The sequence below is a fragment of the Mesocricetus auratus genome, unplaced genomic scaffold, assembly GCF_017639785.1.
Source record: "Mesocricetus auratus isolate SY011 unplaced genomic scaffold, BCM_Maur_2.0 Super-Scaffold_100676, whole genome shotgun sequence".
Taxonomy (NCBI): Eukaryota; Metazoa; Chordata; class Mammalia; order Rodentia; family Cricetidae; genus Mesocricetus; species Mesocricetus auratus.
This window is the reverse complement of record NW_024429266.1, coordinates 130,786,847-130,805,215: the sequence shown is the minus strand read 5'-3', so window position 1 is coordinate 130,805,215 and position 18,369 is coordinate 130,786,847. Positions and strand designations below refer to the sequence as shown.

General features: G+C 36.6%; 1 pseudogene; it reads right to left on the bottom strand.

Annotated features, from left to right (window-relative positions):
• Positions 1 to 342: 342 nt before the first annotated feature.
• Positions 343 to 12,691, bottom strand: LOC121136539 (annotated as a pseudogene).
• Positions 12,692 to 18,369: the final 5,678 nt, after the last annotated feature.

Here is an 18,369-nt window from a genome sequence, read left to right as displayed (position 1 = left end):
TTTAAAAACCTATTTAGCTAAAGTAAAGAAGGGGAATCTTGGGGGCCACCTTGGCTCCCCTCACTCTACTCTATCATTTATTCTCTATATCTTAAATTTTTAATTGTGGATGCTTTTGGCAATTCTGCAGCAGATTGTCATTGGTAATCTGCTGTACAAAAAATACCTCTAGTTAAATGGAAAGACCTAACCTTGGGTCTCTGGAAAGGACCAGATCCAGTTTTGTTTAGGGCCCTGGGGTCTGTTTATGTTTTCCCATAAGATGGTGAGTCCCCAATTTGGGTTCCAGAGCATTGTGTGCACTCTGTTCCTGCTGATACTTGTTAGCCACCTATAGATTCATTAGGATTTAATGAGGAACCTGCCTGTCCTGATGTGAATAATAGACTGGACAATGGCTTCACACTCCTGGTGCATGAAGGTAAGTGGTGTGCCTTGGTTCACAATGGTTAAGGTGAACTGGTTCTCATCCACAAGGCAGATCTCTTTGATTTCAGAAGCATAGTAGATGTCATTTAAAAACACGGATTGCCCCAAAACTTTTGTTCCCTCTGCTGAGGTTACTTGAACAGCAGTAGAACCAACCTTAATAGAGACTTTGGTATCTTTGTGAGCTAGCTTCAGAGCATTGTGCAACACCTTTAGGTCCTCCTCCAGAGTCAATGTGGCAGCAGGGAGTTTCTGTTGTTCATGCTGTATGTGCTCAGCCAGCTTCCCAGGACAGTCTATGAAAATAAGCCGTTTGCTGCCCTTGAGGCCAGTCAGTAGCCGTTCATGGTACTCGGTGTACTCCCTGTCCCAGGAGTTACAGTTATAAATATAAAGTGCAGAGACATTGTTGTAAGCAAAGCCAGGAAAAACAACAAACCACTAAGAGAGAAAATCTGTTTTAAAGTGATTGCTAGGTCCAGTATGGGTAAGGTCCACTACAATTTCATATGGCTTTGCATAATATGGCTTTAAAGTCAGCAAGACATATCAGCAACTCACCATTGATTTAGCCAATTTTAAACCTTCATGCAACATAATAAAAAATAGGATTCCTAGCTTTAGAAGTGCCAGCTTGGTAGAAGATGTTTAAAGTTTTCAAAGCCTTGAACTCTTCTTTCTCATGTACCTGATGCCTGGTCATAAACTCCTCAAACTTGGAGCTGGTAAGGTTAAGGCTGGACCAGTGTGTATCTGCCACAGGCTTATGCTCTGGAGGACCCAGGTATGCAAGAAGCATGGCCATCTTATAAAAATGTCGTCTTCCAACAGCTTTATGATCCCTGTTGCTGGAAAGATACTGGCCAATTTTCTCCTGATTGTTCCAAAGCAGCCGATGTAAAGCAAGTACATTACCATCACTAATGAAGGAAAGACTATGATTTACAGCATCACTTGTGGGACAATCTGATGTATATCAAGGAAAAATCTTCATGCCACGTCAAAGTTGCTTTTCACAAAATCATTAAAAGGCCTCATATGTTCTTCTTTTGTGAACAGGACATGATTGGCTATGCTCTGAAGTATCTTTGACATTAACTTCAAGCCATTTTAGATTCTAGGTGGTGGCTTTTTATCTAAAATCCCTGCCTGTCCTGATGCTGGCAGGTCTTCAGTGTCAGATAATCAGCCTCAACCATAGCCTAGGAAAGGCAGCCCTCGGGATGGTTTTGTCTGCTTGGACATTTGCAATATTCAGTAAAACTCCCTCGGGAGAAATGTTTAATTATCTCCTCCAGGAATGGCGTTTGAGAAGCTGTTGATCAGCTTTGGTGGTCCGTGTCCCAGGTGTCATGCCTATTCCAATGGAACAGTCAGGAGAGAACCAACTCATCCTCACACGACACAGGAGTGACTTTGACATCACAGCAGCTGCAGTTTTTGGCTTCCCTATCTCTTAGCCAGTTGCCATGACAGGCATGCTGGATAAACCCCCAGGGGAGGATGCCTCTACCTTTAATTCCAAAAATTATACTAATTACAATTGGGCACAAGCCCAGTGCCATTTTCTTACAAAGCAGATCATGTTTTCTTTGTACCCCTCAGTGCAGGCCTGGTTGAGCCAGCAAGACAAATGAGTTATCAATGACAGGTACATCCTGGGGGACATCTACCAACCTAAGACAGAGAGTTTGTGAGGCCTGGGCAGACTTCTCATTGTCGGGTAAGATAGATGTTAACGTCCCGGGCAACCTAAGCCAGATGCTAATTTTTTAATTATATATAAAATGGGGATTTGTTGTACCCTTCCCCCATGGGGGTCTGTTGACTGCTTGTTACTAGGGGCTTTTAGCAAAACATTTCTCATCCCCTCCTCCCAGTAAGGGCTGCATGCAAGTTCCTGTTTACTGTCTAAAAGCTAATTCCTGTTTTGGGCCCACCCATTGCTGGAGGGCCCTGGGAAGGTAGGCTTCTGACCTTGGTGTTTTTCCATCATACCTGCCTTTGGTATATAAGGCTCCAATCTTGTAATAATAAATGACATTCTCCTTGCAAGAATGAGCCACTGTCTTTGTCTTTATTTTCATCCTTAGCTCTTAGCCTCGGATCGTTGTGAAGTATGGTAGCACTGTAGCTGCGAACACACCTACAGCTCACTACACCTCTCCTCTTGTCTTCTCCCCATAACTTTACCCCAGCTCCTTGTTCCATCCACCTACTCAGGAGTTGCTGTCCCATTTCCCTTCTCTGGTGCCATGCATATCTCTCTTAGGGACCTCCCTGATTTTTGCTCTCCTCTATTCCTCTCCCCACTCAGTCTTCCTGATCCCTCATGTTCTCCTCCCCACTCCTCTTCTTCCTTCCTCTTTTTCCTACCTCCCTTCCACTTACACATGCTCCCAATTTGTTCAGGGCCTCTTTTCTTTTCTGCTTCACTTGGGGCCTTTGCATGTTCCTCTTATGGTCCTCCTTGTTCCCTAGCTTCTCTAGAGGTGTGAATTGTAGGCTGGTAATCCTTTGCTCTGTGTCTAATAGCAATACATGAGTGCATACATACCATGTTTGTCTTTCTGTGACTGACTTACCTAAATTAGGATGGATTCTCATAGTTCTATCCATTTGCTTGCAAATTTCAATATTCCATTGCTTTTTTTCTTCTGAGTAGTACTCCATTGTATAAATGTACCACATTTTATGTATCCATTCTATTGTTAAGGGGCATCTAGGATGCTTCCAGGTGCTGGCTATTGCCAAAAATGCTGCTATGAATATAGTTGAAAAGATATATAAGGAAGTAATCAAACAATCCAGCCTATAACTACATTGCAGTGTAACCAGTGTCCTTAAAATTATCCTTTATATAAATATTCCTATTATCATACGTATATGCATGATCTAACACACATATGACTACAATCACATACTTTATGGGAAAATGTTGTCAGAATTTGACAAAGCATATCAATCAAAAAAGAGTATCATATATATTTGGAACCTCACCAAAAGTACTACTCCATTCAAAATTACAAATAGAAGCACCTATAATTATCTATTGAGGAAAATTCAAGATGGAATATCTGTTTTGTTGTATTGCATCTGCTCTGCACTTCAATTTAATTCTAAAATGATACTTAATGCCTTGTTATAACATAAGTCCCAGTAGGACATTGTTCCATTAAGATAAATTTATAGCTCTATATTTCTATAACTGGATACTTTATCAACTTCCCAAAACACTCCTACATATTTAGTGAAATTGTTTATTTTCCATCTGATCTATGACTCTGTGAAGTTTATTTACTGAACTAAAATTTGTTGATGATATATCAAAGGGTACATATACAAACTATAAATATGATTAAGAACATCCTATGTACAGTGATGACAAACAGCTTTTTATTGAGAACCCTGATGGGACTTTAGGTTGTAAAGGGAATACATCATATATCATGACCCTATAAATGTTTCCAAGTTTCTTCTGGTACTAGTGAGAGTAAATGTTAATATCTTGACTTCTCTGACATTTAAATGTGATAGACAGTCTCTTATAGATGCTGACAGGTATGATGGAGACTGGGTCACAAGGATGTTTCATCTAGCCCCTAAGATTGGAAAAGTAGAAGAAACTAAACACACACACACATAATATTTCTACATAATTTTCTTCTAAGAACAAACATCAATAATGACTATGATTGGAGGAATTCAGAGTTATCCCTTCCCTCACCTAGAACAAAGAGCATTTATAATAGTAAGAATTAAGTGGGAACTCCTATATCCATACTTTGTCTTCACTGTAACTGATGCCAATACAGATTGTGACCAAATTTTTCAAGAAGTACTCAGGCTGTAGGATATGTTCTGGGCACAGGGAAATCATCAGGGATTGGGAGCATCTGAGATCAGTTGTCATCAATATGTATTATATAGCCATCATGGAGTTCAAGATAAAATATGGGGTTTGGTGGGCTTTCTTCCTAAGGTATAAGCATCTTACACCTGTTCATATGAAATTAAATCACCCTGAGAAATTTCTCATATTTTGTTTTCTAATCTACATAGGTGCTATTTGATCCATGGAGTGTTGTAACAAATTGCCAAAATATATACTTTAAATGAAGGTGATATAGTCTCTCACAGTTATAAAAAGGAGAATTATAGAAATAAGATTAATCAGTCGAGAACAAGATGTATGTGGTAGCAATTCAGAAATGTACTAAGGGAAACTTTACCCATCAATTGTTTTGGCCTTTGTATCATTGTATTTCCTGTGGCCACATCATCCTTCTCTATACTCACATGTAGTTCTTTCATGCATGCCTTAAGTCCATTAGTCAGAAGTCTTGTAATTGTATCCTGGATCTAACTGGTTACTAATGTTCCATAACATACTGTGACACAACACGTAGGAAGTAAACCAGTAAAGCTTTTCTATATTACATTGTAATATTCCTCTTCCTCTTATTTCTCTTATTCCTTCCTCTCTTATTTACTTTTTTCTGTCATCTTTAGTATACTTTTTCCATAATAGTCTTAAAATCACTTCACTTCTGCACAGCTTGATAAATTCCATGTAAACCTGTTCTGTCCCTGCCTTCATGAAGGATAAGGAAACAACCAGAGATGGTAATTAACAATCTAGCAGTACACAGAGTGTCCACATACATGTCCTATTAAAACATCTAAGTTTGCTTAGATAATTATGTTTTGAGAATTCCATGCATGGATATAATATGAGTTCACCAAATTATATTTGCACATTTGTGAAAATGTAAAAACAGACCCCACCAATATTTTTTAGTATTTAAAAATCATCTCTACATTTCTCAGGGTGCTGCAACCCATAGGCTCAGGGAGGAAAAAGTTGTCCCTCTAACTCACACAGAAACTATACATGCCCTGTTTTAAATTATTCACTCAATTAGGTGAAACTTGTGAGGGATCAATGAAGTTAATAAATTGTCCAGGAAATTAAAAATTTTAACAATTCAATAACCATTTCAAATAAAATTAAAACAGTTTTATAACAGTGTTTCATCAGGGTAGAAAGAATTCTCAGCAAACAAGAGTGATGGCTTTCCTTATAGAGGACCAGAATTTGGTCTCTTGCCCATAGGTCAGTTGGCTCAAATGTGCCTCCACAAAGTCAAGCTCTTGGGGATATGTTGATTCTCCTTACTCCCTTAAACACTGCACTCACATGAACAAAACCACAAATATATATGGAAATATACTCCATTTAAAGTTATAATTATAATAATGAGGCTTTAGAGATGAATTGGAGGTTAAAAATATGTACTACTCTTGCAGTGTTTCTGAATTCTATTCCAATACCACATCCAGTGGCTGAAAACTGTCATTTAATTCAGTCCCTGACCTCCTCAGGCATGTGAACACATGTGCATACACCATACACAGATACACATATACAGACATAAATTAGATATAGAAAAGCTAAATCTCAAAATTTAAATTAAAAAGGGCTAAAGGGAACAGGGTGCTTAAACAATGTTATAATTGAATTCTTTAAAAAATTATCTGAACAACTCATTCAAAAAGAGAAAACATTCAAATAAAATATATAAAAATGCCTCCTTGATGTATTAGTCCACAAAAGAATTCACACTAAATTCTTTAAAAAAGCCTGAAATCATTTGGCATGAGAGAGCATGTTTGTGTTCCCAAGTACTTTAGAATTGAGGCATGTAGACCTCTTTTTTATGGGATTTTTTTATTATTTATTTTTAAGTTTAAATTTAGAGTAGACCTCTTTTAACACAAACTTCAATACCACCTCCAGGTACATAGAAATACTGTTTATATACTAAAATCAACACTGAAAATCGAAACATGCAAGTGTTTCTAATGATGAAAATGAAATGAAAATTAAATTAAGCAATAAGTGTCTGGATTAAAATATATTATCAATCTCACTGTCTGCCATTCACAACCAATTAGATAGATAATGAAGTCAATATTAACTTTATAATGTTTTTCGTACGAAATTTCATGCTCACATAGACATCTATGATTTTGATCAGTAACAAGATTAGCACAAGGAAAATTGTGAATTTTTCTGGCTACACATAGCCAATTTTCTATGCTAAACATTTGTTGAGATTTGATTGAGATTCCACACATTTCCTTATTCATGACCCTAAGACTGATACATAATCACACCCCAGCTCCACTTGCTACTAGAATTTACATAAAGTGAAGACTGATTGAGATGGGGATCAGGTGAAGCAACTGCTGGGAATGATCATTCACACTAGAATGGGCCGTATCAGTGATAGAATTTTCTTGGAGAATAACCCATAATACAGCAACTAACATAATTAACTGGGTCAATCACATAAATTTGCGTGAAATGCTTTCACTGGTTCATTGTTATGCTATTTGTTCTTAGCAGACATAGTTCCAAGAATGCACTTAAATCTCCACAGACTGAACAGACAATAAATCAGGTATCTATTGTTACTATTACTGATCTGTGAATAATCGAGGCTTCAAAATATCTTTGTTCTGTGAATCCTCTTGCCTTGGCTTATAGATAAATGCCTTTTTGTGTTTGTGTGCTCTTCCTCTGAAGCTTCTTATTCAGAGTCTTCTCATAAATTGTTTTATATTACATAAAAATTATTATTAGACATTATATACACAGTCGTTTGCATGCATGTTTATAATATATTTTGAGCTTTACTACACCATAATCCACTAGTACCTTCTTGCTTACCCACAAACCTGCAGAGCAGCAACTTTCTTTCCCAGACAGTTTTATGTCTGTACTCGTTTCTTTAGTTCACATGTCATCTCATGTATCTATAAAATGTAAAACACATAAAGGACAGGGCATGCTATTTATATATATTTTTTAATTTCATAATTAATTTATTATGATTGTCTCCATCTACATTCATTTGTCTGCAAATTACATGACTTAATGACCTCTTTTGCAGTTAGCACTGGCAATGAAATGGAAAATGTGAAAAGCATTATTTTTCTTTAAGGCTGAAAATATTTCATTGTATACATTTTCTGTATGTGTCCTATTAAATCTATTTCATTCTATACATATTAACCATATTCTTGCTATGTACCCTATTAAAATATGTCATTCTATACATGTAAACCATATTTTCATTATATGTCATATTGATTATTTTGATAAGTCCTCCCACAGCAAGAAATTTATGTGAAAATGTATTTATTATGTGTTAACAAGTTATTCTTTGAGTAAATACCTAACTGTAGCTGTCCTAAATGTGAAAGTTAATATTATTATATACTTAAAAGAATATAGAAATATCAAGAAGACAAATCTCTATTTATGACTGTGAAGAATTTTCTGGATTAGGTTATTAGAGATGAAAACGCCCACTATAGACATGGAAGTTCATTTTTTCAAGGGTCAAGGGCTAGGTTCCCATATTGCATGAAACAAGAGAAAGTGAACTAAGTATGAGCATTAATCTTTCTTTGCCTTGTGACTTCAGAGTAGTGTGTCAGTCTGACTCCCCAAGCTGCTGTCAAAATGAAGTCCCATCATGAAGGAATTCTGTGTCCTTAATCTATGATCCTATGTAATCCCTTCCTCAGTTAAGGTTTTTTGTTTTGTTTTGTTTTGCATTACTTTTTATTTTTTGACTTTATTTTATATTCTAAGTACAGTTCTCCCTCCCACCCCTCATGTCCTCGCCCTTGTCTCCTCCCACCTCCTCTCATGTATCCCCTAGACCACCACCTGTAGGGAGAAGTCTTTTCTTTGACAGCCACTTTGGTTTTTCCCCACCAGTTGGCTGGGCTCTGCTGCATTGTAGTAGTCCCCAAATAACACACAAGACGCTGTATTAATTATTAAGCTGTTGGCCTTGCTTGTTTCTTACTGGCTAGCTCTGACTTAGGTATTTATCCCATAATTGTTAATCTAAGTATTTCTCTTAGTGGAGAAAAGTGCCAGACATCTTACTTCTCTGGTGGGCTACATCATGACTCCCTCTGTTTCTCCTACCGAGAGTCCTCCTGGACTCCTAGTCCCACCTATCTTGCTTCCCTATTGGCCAGCAGTGCTTTATTGACATATACTCAGGACTTCCCCCTCAACCACCAATCCACTCCTCCTCACAGATATGGGCTTACATGGGAAGTCAACATAGTATTATATAGTATGCTGGGGCAGGGGCAGGCCCCTCTCTCATGCCTTAAGACAGAACACAGCATCTCTCCATAGAGAATGGGCTCCAACAAGCTACCTCATGTACTAGGATTATATCATGGTCTTACTGATACTGAGTATGGTATCTAACCCTAAGGAATAGCTCTAATAATCTAGCTCATGTACCAGGTTTTTATCAGGTATTTTATCACAGTAATAAGAAAACTGTCAATATATTTGTCGCCCAAGAAATGCAAAAATTGGGGTCTGATCTGACACTAACACATGATGCTGAGCATAAAAAAAAGCAACACTTATATATTGGTGTAGGTAATATACATTACTCCTTGTGTTTTGAAAATTTGAGCTGAGTTTCCACCAAATCTAAAATTAGCCCTAACATATGTCCCATTTTTATCAGCTCTAGGCATTTAACTAGTTTTCTTTTTTACATATAAAGAAAGCAATCCTTTTGGATTAGAAGGCATTCAAACTGTCATGCAACAGATATCGCTTTAATACCCTGTCTCCAGACACAGGCACATTCTGAGAAACTGCTAGTTACAACTTCAATGTGCAAATTCTGAAAATGTAGCTCATTTCATAAGCCAGAGGAATTTTGTGCATAATGTAAAAGGTTCATGATTCAGGATGCCTCCTTCACTATATGATGCCCATTTAGATGCTGCATTAAGATGCATGAAATGCTCTGTGGCATATATAAATTTCCCTTTTTCATCAAGAAGGAATTATGTAGAAGACATCAGTGATTTCAATCCAATAGTTCTTTGGCATTTCAGCATAAGTTGATGTTTTCTTCTTTAACCTCAAATTTTAGCATAATAAACATTGATAATTGTGCTTCTAAAATGTTTTCAAGTATTTTCAATTTATGTTACATAAACTTGACTTATAGTTGTCATATTTGCTTTTCCTTTATCTAAATAGTTTTTTCTTACTGTAAATGTTCCTTAGGCCCTTCTTATACTGACCTCATGCAAGATTCAGGAATACACATTCCATATAGATAAATGGTTTCTTCTCAGTCAGTGAATTATGGTATATAGATACTTGGTGCTACTGATGCCTAGTTGTGCAAACCATATAAACACTAAAATAAATAATCCATCTCTCTAACTCTCTATTCACACACACAGAGATATTTCTTCATGTCCCTATCTTATATCACTAATTGTTTCTCCAAAATGCATTTTTTAAAATATGATTCTTTCAACTGGATAAAACTCCTGTTCCTTTTGGTGAATATATCCTTTAGCATACTAGTTAACTTGGCTTAACCAATACCTCTATGGAAAACCCTTCTCTATTATAGCCTTCCTCTTTTTTGCAAAAATTTTTCCTCACCTATGCCTACACAATTGCTGCATTCTGATGTTCCTTATGTTGTCACTATCATCTTTATGCCCTTGCATAATAGTTTATCTATGTTATTCCTATAGAGATAAATTCTGTGATTCTTAGTCAGAAACTCTGAACCAACTACCCTAACACCCCTTGTAGAGATAACCTCTGTTTATCATGATTGAGCCCTATTTTCCTTGCCAAAGCTGTTGACAAACTTTATTTTGGAAGGAGTTGAGATATATAATAATGATTGAAAATGAAGGTTGAGAGAACATAAAAGAATCAATGGCATGAAAGTCCACATGATGGTGACATGATTTCTATTTTTGAATACAATTATTTGCATTAAGATAGACAGAGCAGATTCAATAATCTAAAGTATTTAATGCATATCAGGCATTGATATAGATAGCCTTAAGAAGATATAATAAGGGAGTTACTACATTTTCACACAGGAAAGAAAAATATTCTCATCTTGACTTGGTTATGATTAAAGTAAGATGATTATATCATCACAAGTGAAGTGATGAAGAACTTTAAACTTTAAAATTGCAGGTCAGTGGTAGTAGGTATTGCCTTCTGCATAAATTATGGCTCAATGTTTTTATTTGTGTGTGTGTGATTATAGGTATTCTTACTATTCCTTTATGAAACACAAAGTATATTACAGAAATGATAATAGATATCAATGATACTGGCAGAGGTCAACAAAATGAGTCTGTGAACTTGCCTGTATTTCTCAAATTACCTGAAGAAAGCATAGCAAGGAAACCTAGATAGTAGTCTGATGCCCTCAGGGAACAATAAAATATTTGACCCCTAGAGGACAACACATTCTTTGCAGAAAAGTATGCATAATGCAGTTATAACTTGGACCCCCTGAGGGATCTGGAGGGGAAAGACTTGCAGGATTAATGAACTAAAACTTCTCTCTATCTGCACTCAGCATCAAGTAGTTCCTAAATATTTGCCTGTGATCAGAGTAGAGCAAACTGCCCTAAGGACTTCTTCACATGCTAAGCCTCATATGGAGAAGTGAATATCATACAGAACCCAGCATGGACGAGAAGTTCGGCATTAACCTCCTAGGAGGTTGCTGATCTGGTTCCTAGGTAAGAAAGGACAACAGTACAGATTTGATTAGCTCAATGTGATCAGTGCTGCTGTTTTTTTTTTTGTTAATTTCCCCTCTAGTCTGCTGAATCATGTGAATATTCATTTTGTGTCTTTATTGCCAGGTGTCAGATGTGATGAACAGATGAGTTGGATTCCACCCTCTGTGTTGCACCTCTTTGAGAGAGCCATCATCATTTGCCAGACTAGTGAAGACATTGATAGGTGGTTATCTAGGTATCAGCAGAATGCAGGGAAAGCTCCTAAGAACCCGATTTACAGTGCATCCAATCTGGCAGATGGGGACCCATAGGGGTTTAGTGGCAGTGGATCTTGGAAATAGTGTTTCCTTCGCAGCATAAAGTGTGAAGATGCTCTAGCGTATTACTGTCATCAGGGTTATGATACCCTGGGGTGATATATTGTTTATGATTTATTAAAGCCACTGGACATCAAAAAAGGGAAGTAGCTATATTAGTTAACTATAGAAGCTGATCAGTGGTGAGATACACCTTTAATCCAACCACTTGGAAGATAGAGGTACATGAATCTCCATTAGTTTAAGGCCACACTGAGCTACACAAAATACATCTAGTCCTAAAGAAACAGCTCACACAACAATGACTGCAGCACTTCAGATTGCATACATTTAATCACAGAACCAGCGTCTCAGAGCTGGCTATCATTCTCCAGCCACGTTGAGGGTAGGATTGCATTTATTCTCTAGCCACACTGAGGAGAGGAAGGAATCTGAGGCTTGGTGAGAGCTCATGGAGATGTGATCAGCTCTTTTACCCTAATGTAGAGGCAAGAGTTAGTGGCTTGGCTGCTTTGCTTTTTCTGATCTTCAGCTTGAAGCTTGAACCCCAATAGCAGTCTCTTGGTCTTCTCTTTTTCTTGCAACCATACTCCCCCCAAAGTGACACAAATCACAGCAAAAATCTCTCATTAAAAGAGGATTATGAGACTGGCTAGCCCCGTTCTTCCAAATTTAACTTCAATTGACTATTTCTCAGGTGCAGTCAAGAATGGAAGGTCATTGTATGGTTAGTAGGAACACCCTGGAAAGTGTCTTTCATCATAATACTTGGCCATTCTCTTCTGCCTCAGATGTACAAAAGTAACTACTTTGATCCTGATTAAGTTAAGTTTATCACTTACTACACCAGGAACAGTTAAGTGGCATCACATGTTGGAGTCATCACAAAACTCATAAGGCAAAACAGAAGGCCCTCCATTTTTCCAGGTCCAATCACTCAGTCTCTTCCCTGGAAGTGCCACAGAAGACCACTGTGCCTATATCTCCTGTAGGTCCCACAGATCATATCCTCCAAACCATCCCCCCCTCCATGTCATTGTAATCAAGCCCCTAAATCTGGCAGGAATATTCTTCCAGAAAAGAAAGTAAGCTGCTTATAGGCTTTCTCCTCTCTGCTTCTTTAACCCAATTCCTAATCTCATCCCAAACTCTCCAACAGAACACCTGCCAACAGAACACCTGTGGCAGCCTTCTATGTTTCCATGATCCCATCTACCTTGGGTCTCACAGTTCTTCCTCTTTGAACTTTCCTCCCGAACTTGTTCCTTTGCTCCATACTCTACCTCGAGAATAGCAATCTCTGCTAACATAATGGATGCTTCTCTCATGGCAAACAGTAGACAAATTGCAGATATATACCTGTTCTCTTGCTTCTGACATCTAGTCCCTCAGTCTTATTCCCAGATCTATACAGGAAACATATTGTGATCGAACTTCCCTCTCTGACCCCATCCTCAAGAGATCAGAAATATATTCTTCTTCAACCTTACTTTCACAATCTCATCCCATCAAAGAAGCCAACAGGAATCAATGATTATTGGAAATTGATATCTCTCAGTATCAAAGGTGTCAACTACAAATGAAAAAGGCAGATACTAAACTATTGGATATGAAAACAGGATTCATCTTTCTACATCCAAGCAACACAACTCAAATTTAAGATATATATTCATCTTAGGGTAAAATGATTGAAAATGTTATTCCAAGAAAATGGACCTAAGAAATATGTTTGTGTAGCCATTTTAATGTCTACCAAAATGGTCTTCAAATCAAAACTGATCAAAAGAGTCAGTAAGGACACTATATGGTCATCAAAGGAAAAAAATCCACCATGAAAACATTTCTTAATATACATGCCTCCAAACACAAGGGCAGTGAAGTTTGTAAAAGAACACAACTATTGCATAAATCCAGAAAGAAAGAAATAAATACTAGAGCTAACAGACATTTTGAACCAAATGTACCTAACACATATTTACAGAACATTACACCTAAACAAAAAAGAACGTATCTTATTCTTAGACACTCATGGTACTTTCTTCAAAATTTATCACACACTTGAACACAAAAAAATTCCCAACAGATACAGAAACATTTAAAAAAGTTCCTGCATTCTATCAGACAACCTTGGATAAAAGTTAGATAACAACAGCAGAGGCAACACAACTCTTATAAACTCATGGAAATTGAAAACTATCTACTGAATGAAAAATAGGTCAAGACAGAAAAAGAGAAATACAAGAAGCTGTAGAACTCAAAATAAATACACTGTACACCAAGCTTAATGGAACACAATGACAGAGATGCTAAGGGGAAATTCATAGTAACAATTGCCTGTACAAAAATATTCCGTGCTTCTCATACTCAGAAGCATTCCTGAAACTCTATAAGAGTAAATCCTAGTGTGCTTGGAAAAACAACTTATGAAAAGCCAAAGGCTGAACTGTTCTTCTTTCTGCCATGTTTCTTTCAGAAATGAGTTATTAGTGGTGTGTTTCCTTTGTGGAAATGTCTCTGAAAATATCTGAATTCTGAATCACAAATTGGCACTCTCTCTGTTTTTTCAAGGGCTTTGTGGGCTCAGAGACCCAGCTGAAAAGCTGTCAGATTTGGAATAGGCTGCTCCATGGCCTCAGGTTTTCTGATGTTGACTATAATCATCCTTAGTTGAGATTTATCATGAACAAAATCTCTTCCCGCAGATTAGTCCTTCATCAGAGACTGCCTGTGTCTCCAGGGGGGAGGCTAAACAATGAAAGCAGAATTATCAATCAACTATTCTTTAGGTGGGAAAATTTATTTTGATGATAGTATCCTATTTTTTTGTTTGCTTTTGTTTTTGGAGATAGGTTTTTTCTGTGTAGCTTGGGAGCCTGTCCTGGAACTCCCTCTGTAGACCAGGTCAGCCTAGGATTAGAGGAGGAAACAACCAACAGTTAGCCATCTTACTGCATTTTTGTATAATTGAGGCATGTTGGAATGGGTGTGTCGAACAACCAAGCACTAATATGAGAAAATTGCAAATCTTTCATTTTATGGCAATTTGACTTAATTCTACTACATAAAAGATATGTTTAGAACATTGTAGAATGTGTATTTAAATTGTAAAATTTGAATGTAAAAGTATAGCTACATATATTCATATATAGTAGCCTCCATTCAATGTTGTGTCTCTAATTCAAGTTTATCTTTTCACAGTAGGCAAGAATTCTGCGATTAAGTTTCATGTGTGTGTGTGTGTGTGTGTGTGTGTGTGTGTGTGTGTGTGTGTGTGTGTTTTGAACATATTTTTGTGTGATAGCCAATGTAGAATTATTGCTAATACTGATTATCTTACAGGAATAAATATTTCCAAGTTTGATTCATTAATTTTTGCTGAGCACATTAAAATTTGCCATGAACTACTTTATCATTTTTGTTTATTCCCTTTGAACAAGTTACCAACCATGTTCTCATTTTAATAATCTCTCCACAAGAGGAGGCAATAATACATATCAATCTACTCAAGATCACCAAACTTTGGACAGTCACTCATTAGAATGGTATGGGCAAGAGAACTTTCTTGTTCATTGTGTTCCAGCATTTTCCATGATTCCTTACCACTTCAGTGAGTGTGGTCTGGGCATATTTCTTTCTCACAGGCAGAAGAGGCTAGACATCCTAACAACATCTTGTTTAACAGATGGAGAAAATTGTATTTTTGGTCTGTGCTCCTAAACAATCACGTTTTTTGATAGGAGGATCAGTATCACATCTGTTTGCTTTTTCATGGGCACATACCTCAGTCCTGCACAGAGCTGATGCAGCTGCAGGATTAAATAACCTTGTAACCTGAAGGGATATTGCTGGTAAGCATGCCAAATGATTTCCTAAGTTGAGAACATTAAGGACATAGAAAGAAATCATGTCAATAAATCAGTCTGAAAGAAAACATTTTACTCAATACACCTCACATCCCAATCTCCATCCCAATTTCAAAGGATCATTATAGAAATTAGAAAGACTGTCAAGACATGACATTTCATTAGCTATTGATGTGTTTTTTTCTGCTTTTGCTATCTTGACTATTGATAATGGTAGGAATACATGCAAATGAATCATTTTTCCCTGTTTTTACCCCCTCTTTGGAAGATGGTCAAAAGTTTCTTAGAATTGAGACACAAGACAACATCACCTCTCTATTATGGCCATGAGAAAATAAGCTATGAACTTCATGATCTTACAACATCTTGCTATTGCTCTGAGAAATATTTGTGTCCTTGTTCTTTTTCATCACTAAATAATAGCAATTTTAATGTGTAAAGGCTACGTTTCCTTCACAAGTCAGTACATAGACCACACTCCAAGGACCTCATTCATGATATTATAACTAGGAAAATAATCTTCCAGACAAATTTTTCCCTCTGCCTAATCTCATCATTTAACACACCTGTAATGGATGTCATGGAGGTTTAACCAGCAGTTCAAGAATTAGATCATGCATGAACTGTATTGTTATTTTTTTCTAAGTCAATGGTTCGTACTGGAAAATGGGCTTCTAGAAGAGTTTGGAGAAAGAACAATTTAACATGGACAAGGATGGACTCAGTTCCTTCCATGTTATCATATCTCATTACCATTAATGTCTAGAAAGTATTCTGAGAATTCAACACCATGAAGGATGTTAAGTTTGAAGTAGCCAACTGAAAGTGCCAGAGACTGTGTCAACCCAATCATAAATAGATATGTTGCTATTGAAGTCTTAATTCTCATAGAATAAAACAAAACAATGATCTTCTCTGTTGATTTCCTCAGGTGTGGGGCAGCTTCTGTTTCTAAAAACTGTCTTCCAATAGAAACTTTATTGACCTCAGGCCTGAGTAACAATGAATTTACTCCTTTCTGTCTGTAGAGAACAAATACACTCCATAAAATCAATGTGCATGTCAATGTTCTGTGCTTCTATGAAATGAATGCACCAGAAATGCATCAGAAAGTGTTAAAGTATGTGGTTGGGGTGAGTTTTAAGGACAGTTAATGGAAAGGGGAAAATTATAAATGTTACTGTGTATTTTCAAAAGACAACTAAGCCAACTGAAATATAACTTTCAGGGTCTGATTAGAAAGATTGCTCAACATTCATATATTTTCCTCTTGTAGATGACCTGAGTTCACTTCCCAGCACCAAAATGGTGGCTTGAAAACACTCCAGTTCCAGAGTATCCAGGATATAACAGGGTAACAGACACATAAGCATACTAAACAATTGTATACACAAAAACAAGATCTTTAAAATTTTATTTACAATTTCAATGATCTTCAGTATAATAAGATGAAAAACATTTGTATATCAACTATAGTTTTTCAAGGCAATTGCTATCAACTCAGAATCAAATTACCATTTTGATAAACTATGTTTTTGAGCATGATTTTATTGCTGAGTCTAAACATATAGTAAATATATGGTGTCAGTACATGAAAGATACTCATATTAATGGAAAAAATGAGAGTAGTAAATATTCTTTCTCTTTTGCAGATTCTTTGATATATTCATCAATGCAAAAATTATGACCACACACTTTAGAGTCAGCCTTGTCACTGAGTGTAAAGCCCATCATGTTCTGAACATATTCACCTAACTATTCTGACACACCTCATATCTCTATCACCATTTTCAAGAACATAATCATTTTTGAGAAAAAACTCATATGTTTTGAAGACAATATGAATTCAGTTACAATAATTTGAAACCTCCCATTAATATTGGAAATAGATTTTATCTAAATCAAACCTAGATAGAGACCTCATATACACAGATGAAAGGAGCAAAAAACCCATGATGTTCTGTGTCCTGGATAGAAGTAGTTCTTGAGTACCTGAGCTGTCACAAACAGAATAAGACAAGATTGTTTAACTGACCAAGTTGGTTAGTTACATGAGATTCTGAAGTTATTTGGAAACATATTTCCCAGTGTTATTTTGTTATTATTCTAGGAATCATTGTAAGCAAGGATGATTTCTTTTGAGATCTGCACTGAGTTATGGAGCACAGTCACTTGAATACATCTATCTGCTAAACACTCCCATAGCTCAAGGCTCAGGAAATATTTTGGAAAAAGTTGATGAACAGACTGTAAGGGCCATAGAATCAGTAAAGTTGCTGGAAGATTGTGTCTCCTCTTGATATTAGGATTAGGAACACTAGCTTCTCTTCTACAGTACCTAAGTGTGATTCCCAGCACACATATGACTGTTAACAACTCCATATAACTACAATTCAAGGATGATTTAGACATTCCACTCCTCTAGCCTCTGAGGCATTGTACTTATATGGTATACCAACAAATATGTAACCAAAATCAGCAGTACTCATAAAAATAAATAAGTACTAAATAATTGAGAAACCCTAATCACTGGTGTTCAGACAATCTGATTTTTTGTTGAGGGTAATATTCCTGACAACATAGTCCTAAGGTAAGGTGTCAACTCCCTTATCCTATGCATGGAGAAGAAGAAGCTTGCCTCTATTAACTGTTTGTTGATTTCTCTCTTTGCTGGAAGGGCAGGTGTTTAACTATTTTTTTTGTTTAATTACTTTTTAATCTTCTTATTTTGGTAGGGGAGGCATTATTTGTCTTTCACTTCTTCATCATAGTCCATTTCTGAAGCAGGGATGGAAGCTGGAGGCAGGATCAAGTGCAATATTTATGGAGGGATGATTAGTATAGTACTGTTCATTGTGACTTTTTTGGTGTGCTTTCTTTTTAATAATTATTCTTTTATCTGCAAAACTTTTTCCTTCCCAATACTCCCCTCAGTTGTTGCCCACCTCCTCTCTCATCCAGATCTACTCCATTTTGTTATCATATTAAAAATAAAACACTTCTAGACAATAACAAATGAACAAAAAAATAAGATAAAATGAAAACCATCATTTAGAAGTTGGAAAAGACAATGTGACAGGAAACAAAGGAGCTCCAAAAGAAGCACCAAAATCCATAGCTCCACA